The sequence below is a fragment of the Silene latifolia genome, chromosome 8 (genome assembly GCF_048544455.1).
Source record: "Silene latifolia isolate original U9 population chromosome 8, ASM4854445v1, whole genome shotgun sequence".
Classification (NCBI taxonomy): domain Eukaryota; kingdom Viridiplantae; phylum Streptophyta; class Magnoliopsida; order Caryophyllales; family Caryophyllaceae; genus Silene; species Silene latifolia.
Genome location: NC_133533.1, coordinates 47645678 through 47652972, shown reverse-complemented (window position 1 = coordinate 47652972; position 7295 = coordinate 47645678). Strand labels below are relative to the sequence as shown.

At 40.4% G+C, this 7295-nt stretch overlaps 1 non-coding gene across 1 annotated transcript; it reads right to left on the bottom strand.

Annotated features, from left to right (window-relative positions):
* Positions 1-217: 217 nt before the first annotated feature.
* LOC141597615 (small nucleolar RNA R71) lies at positions 218-324 on the bottom strand. Its single transcript, XR_012522840.1, has one exon. It is a non-coding gene; the product is annotated as a small nucleolar RNA R71 (small nucleolar RNA).
* Between the last annotated feature and the right edge of the window lie 6971 nt (positions 325-7295).

Genomic DNA, 7295 nt, shown 5'->3' with positions numbered 1-7295 from the left:
GAGACTTTTTGTGACTATTGTGATGCGATTTCACAAACCGGAGTGACTCAAGACCAAATTCGATGGGTCTTATTTCCTTTCTCTCTAATTGGTTCCGCGAAACAATGGTTAAAGAGCCTTGATAAGGCTACTCTTGGAATTGACTCTTGGAATTGACTCTTGGAAGAAGGTTGCTCTAGCTTTCTACAAAAAGTTCTACCCTTCGGAAAAGACTAACATGCTAAGAGCTCAAATCACGGGTTTTAAGCAAAGGGACGAAGAATCTTTGTATGAAGCTTGGGAGCGATTCAAAGGAACTTGCCACTCATGTCCTCATCATGGACTTAGCGAGTGGTTCTTGGTACAACAATTTTGGAATGGTCTTTATGAAGACTCCCGAAACATTCTCAACATGGGATCAAATGGTATGTTCATCGAAGTTGACGATAATCAAACTTGGAACAAGATTGAGGAAATGGCGGTCCATAATTCACAATATAGTAGACCTCGCAAGGCTACTAGAGGAGGAAAGCATGAAGTGGACTCTATTACTCAATTGGGTGCTCAACTTAGCGTTCATATTGATACCATCAAGTTGAAGTTTGAAAAGGCTATGGCTAAGCTTGAAGAAGCCTCAAAATCACCAAAGCAACATGTTAATGCCATGGTAACATCTTCATCGATTCCAAGTGGAATATGTGAGAATTGTGGAACTTTGGGACATGACCAAAGTGAATGTAGGGGAACAAATGAGCAAGTGAATGCTTTTCAAGCATACAAAAGTGGTACCCCTTATTCCAACTATTACAATGAAAACACCAAATTCCATCCAAATCTCTCATACAAAAGCCAAAATGTTCAAAACCCTCAACCGACATACACCCCACCTCCAATGAGAAACCAAAATCAAAGACCCTTTTACAACCAAAACCAAGGTTACCAAAATCAAACTTCATACAATCAACAAAATGACCAAGGTTTTGATGTTCAAAAAGCGGTCCTCCAAATGTAAAAGAATCAACAAGAATTTTTCACTCAAATGCAAAAAGATAGCCAAGCAAAAGACATCACCATCAACAACATCCTAGCCCACACAAAAATGTTGGAAACTCAAATGACCCAACTAGCATCTTCAAGCTCTCAAAGCCAAAGGGGCAATTACCACCTCAAAGTAATCCCCCAAGACATGAAACGGTTAGTGCCATCCACTTGAGGAGTGGTACAAGATATGAAGGGCCAAATAAGCAAGTTGAGGATGAAATTGTAGAGGCTAGTGACAAGGAAAGAGTTGTGCAAAACTCTAGGGAAGAAGAACCCACCAATCAAGAAGTTTCAAAGAAAAATGAAGAAAAGGCCAAAGAGAAGGAGCCCATTGTGATTAGACTTCCATTCCCGAGTCTTCAAGCTAAGCCTAAGTTTGATGACCAACTTTGAAAATTCATGGAAATTGTGAAGAATTTAGAAGTCTCGATTCCTTTCACGGAATTGATCAATCACGTTCCGGCCTATGCAAAGTACATGAAGGACATCCTTATAAAGAAGAAATCAATCCGGAAGTTTGAGACTATTGCCTTCACTAAGGTGAGTAGTGCCATCCTTCAAGGGAGTTCACCTCCAAAGCTCAAGGATGCGGGAAGTTTCTCCACTCCATGCACTATTGGTGAAACTACAATCAACAAAGCTTTATGTGACCTTGGGGTAAGTGTTAGTGTCATGCCATATTCGGTTAGCAAGAGGCTAGGAATGGGAGAACTCAAATGCACCAACACCACGCTTCAAATGGCGGATAGATTGCCAAAGACACCTTTAGGGGTATGGGAAGATTTCGTTATTGCACACCGCGGGATTTCGTTATTGTTGACATGGAAGAAGACTCCAACATTCCTATTATCTTAGGAAGACCTTTATTGCACACCGCGGGAGCGGTGATCGATGTGAAGCATGGAGAGCTCACCCTTGAAGTGGGAGATGAAACCATCACTTTCAATCTTGACAAGACCATGAGAGCTCCCCGATTGCATGAGCCATGTTTTATGGTTGATCACTATAGCCGGAAGGATGATAGGAAGAAGTTGGAATTTCAATGGAGAAAGAAAGTGGATGGTACCCCATCAAAAGAGCAAGGAAATTGCAACAATGAGAGCTTGAAAAGCTCACCCATGACAAGTGAAGTGGAAGGCCTCATTGGCCATGACAAGAAAGAAGGAGAGTTGTCTTTATCAACTCAAGACTTTTTTAGTGAGCAAGTAGACGAAGTATGCGGTCTTTGGGATGATGAGTTTGAAGGGATATTCAATCCCTATATTGGTAATGCTATGACCCAAGACCATCATGGAGAACAACAAGTGCAAAGATCTATTGAGGATCTTTATCATGATAATGAGCAAGCTTTCGACTACTTCTTCAAGGTGTTGAGTAACATCAACAACACCTTGAACATGCCCCCTTGACATCTCACATTGGATGAGAGTTTGGTGGAGTCCTCCCTAAACCACCATTTGTAAATATTATAACTCCCTAACTTGCATTTCAATTATTCTATTGCATTTTTGTCATTTTTTTTTTAGATTTAATTTTTTGTGCCTTGATCAAGATATTCATCATTTTGAGAGAAGTGAGGGAGGGACTTATGAATTTATTGTTGTGTAGTGCTTAGACTTAGTGTGGGGATAGCAATTGCCTAGGCTATTCATGCCTTTGTAGTGCCCCTACAATGAAGAACACAAGAATCGGAGAATGAAATGACACGGGTTACGAAGCACCCACGGATGGACCTGAATCCGTGTGGTCAAGGAAGAATCCGAGCGTCTGAGGGATAATCCGCTCGTCCTGAAGAAAACCGAGCGTCCAAACCATCAGACCCTCGTCTGGTGAAGCTGCAGAAAATAATATTTGGGTCTGACTGTTAATCCGAGCGTCCCAGACAGAAAGACGCTTGATGCGTGTCTATAATATGATGTTTTACATATTTATTTCCACGCATTTTATGTCTATTATATGTAGTTTATTCTACTATTTCCCCTATTTCTGTCTACTCTCGTATTTTTATGTAATATTGCAGATTATTGCGGAAATGAGTAGAAAATGAACCAAATCTTGACCCCGGAAGCTAAGCTTAGGAAGGACATGAATATTTGATTCGTACTTGAAGTTTAGAATGCATTTCAAGGCCTGAAGATAGCAAAAGCATGGGTGCGTACGAGTTTAACAAGCAAAGAAGCACCTCACGACATTGCAGGCTGCTTCAGATGGCTATATCTCGAGTTCTAGAGCAGATAATCGAGTGATTACAATTGGAGGTGAAAGCTTATCCTCTTAGCTTTCCAACGCCGCGTAGAACGCATGATTTGACCGAGTAACGAAGAAATGGCAGCTGTTTTAAGATCGGTGCGCGCTGCAGGAATCGTCAGAATGCAATTCTGTACAGCGCTGTTGGTCGATCGACTGGTCCAAGTGGTCGATCGACCACCCCACGGGTACCAATAGCTACTGTTCGCTGCTACTCAGTCGATCGACCGCCATGCTTAGTCGATCGACCAAGATGCTACTTCAGACGAGAATTAAAAGATCGAGATTTATCAAGCCCACAAGTTATTAGGTTTAGGAATAATAGCTGCGTACTTTTCCTATATAACGTAGCTTTAGCTTTCAGTTTGATTATTCAGTTTTCATTAGTTTTAGTTCATAAAATTTATTAGGGTTCTTGTGTTATTTCATATTCAATACAATAAAGTTCCTTTCGCTTTCAGTTTTCGGATCTTTCTCTGCGATTCCTCTTCGGTATTCTTCTGTTCATTTTCGTTCTTTATTTCATTCATAGTATAGGAATTGCTAGAATAGTCTCCCGGAAGCCTATTTATCGTTTTATGCTAATTGTCTATTTCGTCGTTTCAATCATGAATTCTTATGTTTTATTAGTAAATTTTATTGTTGTTGTTATTCCTAGCATGAGTAGCTAAATTCATTGTGCTAGGATGTAGGGGATCTATAGCGTAGATGGCGTAGAATTAGGCGACCTGAATTAGGGCATCAGTCGATCGACTGGCTTCTCTGGTCGATCGACTGTGCTAGTTGGTCGATCGACTGCCTATAGTGGTCGATCGACTGACGCGTGTATGATTAGCATCGTTTTTAATTTACTAATAAGCAATATTTGACAGCGAGACCGAGAGGCTATTTGTTAAATGCTTAGTATTGACCAACCCATTAAGATAGCGAGATAGGGGAGGGAAATAATTAATGAATTAGAACAACTAAATTGCTAAGATCGAAAGACAGGTAATTTAGGCTTTAAGAATCACTTTTCAGTGCGAGAGCTAGCATTAGTGAGACTTAGGGGCTAGTAGCATAGGCCGAAAGGAGCTACTGGTTAACTTGGACCGCGAGGACTTGTTATTTACCCATCTACACGACTTTATTTCAGACTTACCTAGGATTTTGTGCCATCGCAGCTATAGTGAACCGACCATCTTAGCACCCTTTTTATATTTGATTTAATCCAGTTTCTTTTATTGTTCATTTAGTGCCATTAGTATAGAACAACTCAAAACACCACCCTTACTTGTTACTTCTGGACTGAAATATAGAACAACTGAAATTCCCTTCCTCCCTGTGGTTCGACCCTGACTGCCACTAGCTTCTGTTAGTAGTACTTAGGTTATAAATATTATTTTCGGTACTAAACGACGGTATCAAATTTTGGCGCCGTTGCCGGGGAGGTAGCGCTAGTTTTAGTTGTTTTTATTTTAGTCTGTCTTTAGCCTCAAGGGATTTATTCCTTGAGGCAGTTCTCATCTTTTTCCTTTAGTTTTGTTTTATAGGTCTCTCAGGTCCTATCTAAGCAGGATTTTGGAAGGAGAACATCAAAGGGAAGGCTTGAGTACCTTTGATTCTTTCACCAAGATGTCTAACGTCTCTAGAATTATAGCACAATTTGAAGCTCGGAATGAAAAATCTGACAAGCTGGAGAGTAGACAGTCGCGGAAAGCAAGTGTAGAGATGAGTACTGTTGCGGCACTTGAGGCTTCTGTTAATGCTCAATCTGAAAAGCTTGAGGTGGCACAATTGAAGCAAGAAAATTCGAGAGCGAGAATGCTTCGGTTCATGACACCAATGAGATTGCAGAATTGAGAACGGCAGTCCAAGCTCTTATGGCCCATATGGTGAAAATTGAAAGCCAAATAGCAATCTTAGCGGCTAATCAGCAAGGAAAGGATTCGGGAAATATGGAGAAGCTTGTTAAAATTTCTGATGCAGAAAGAGATCACGTTTCCGGTGCTCATGGTCGATCGACCAACACCACCGGTCGACCGACCAAGATACCCGGAAAGCGTAACGCAAAACCGTCATTTGATTTGCAAAATTCGACGACTAATGATGATGTGACGAGGGTTTTGAACATGGACAAGTCCGATATTGTCGATTTACGTGATACTTCGGCCCGAGTTATTGACGTGTCGTTCATAGAGCGAGCCATGAAGTCGCTTCCACGTGTTGATAAGGACAAGGTCCTTAATTCAAAGGATGTTTCAAGGAAGGAAGTAGAAGAGCGGGCCAAGTTGTCGATAAAGCCTCCATTTCCGAGCGGCTCCGTAAATCGGCAGATGAGGTACACTATCGATCGCATATTGATGATGTCCCATTTTTATTCCTACCCTTATTTCTCGCTCTAACACCTCCGCCCCGATTGGGAGCAAGATGGAAGATTTTGCTTTGACTATTTCAGAGTTTGGTTTGGGGAAGAAAGAGCCGCCCGATTTTCCGGCTTTGAAGAAGTCGAGCGAGGCATGGAGTATGATATGGAGTTCGATGAGCGGACGATACTAGAGCATGGAGGGCTAGAGTTGCCGACAATCCATTTAGTTACCTAGATGACGGAGATGGGTGGTCTCCATCTGCCGAGATTAGTATTCTTTGAGGCGATCGCATCTAGCCAAAGGCCATGGTCGGAGTTATCCCGCGTTTTTCGCGGATAAATAATTTAATGCTTGAGTTTTTAAGACAATTTATCGCATTTAAGACTTTTTACCGTTTTTGGTTTGCGCGAGACTTCGATTTTATAAGTTTGCTTAGGATTTATTTATGCTTTAAACTATTACTTTGGGTTGTGCGCAATTTTTGGCGCTCGTTATTATGTGCTTTTGCGAGGTTTATAGACCATATTAGCTCAAGTTATTGAGCTAATTTGAAGAAATCAGAAGTTACAGCAGGTTTTTCAGTCGATCGACTGGCCTATGTGGTCGATCGACTGACTACTACAGTTACAGAAGCTTTTGTTCGTGTCACCTTGGTCGATCGACTGGGTGATGTGGTCGATCGACCACTTTTTCTTTTGCACTGTTATCGATCATTCCCCCATTGTGTTTGGTCGGTTTGCGGAGTTGAGGGAGTCTTTTATCCACTTTATTCTCCGATTTATTTCTGTTTTCTTCCATTTCTTTATTTTACACATAATTTTGCGTTTAATAAATTGTTTTCTCGGATTTACGCACGGTACTTTTGTTTGTCTTTTCAGGTACTTATTGGTAGCACTGCTGGCTACTGAAACCTCCTAGCTCACGCTGGTTTGGGGAGGTTTCCTTTTGCGCTTAAAATCTTGTAAGTTTCCGAGTCCCAATTTCATGTCTTATTTAGTTATTTATCGCAAAATCCCATTTCCTTTTGCTTCTTTATACATGATTTCGCACAATGGGGACATTGTGTGATTTAGTTTGGGGAAGGGTTTTGCGTCGCATTTGCATTGTTTTTATTGCATTTCAGTTACACGTTTACATTTTTGTCTTACATTGTTGTTTATTTTCCCCTATATATACAGAAAATCCAAAAAATTGAGAAATTTCAAAAAATTCAAAAATATCACGTTTAATTTTGCATATTAGGTTGAGTCAGATTGGAGTATTCATTACTGATAGTTGTCATTTGCTTATAACCTGCATTTTATCACATCTTTTAGCAAAAGTTTTTGCAATATCTCGAATTTCGTTTCAAAATTTGTTGAACAATTAGACTTGACTTGAAATTTTGGAAACTACAAAACTTTCTAAGGAATTAGAGCTTTATAAACTGGTGTCATTCATGACCAGTTTTATTTAGGATTGTGAGTAGTTACTCCCTGCATATCGTGTAACATTAATTTGCACAAGTATGACATTTAATTTCTTTTTGCCTGCATACATTCGGGTTAGTGGTTGGTATTGCATGTTTGGAGAATGCTTGCGAAAATCCCTTTTGTTCATTTTACCCATTAGCTTCACATTAGCCAAAAATTGCCAGTTGACCATTTAGCTACAATCCATAAACTAAGCCTACCCTTTGCT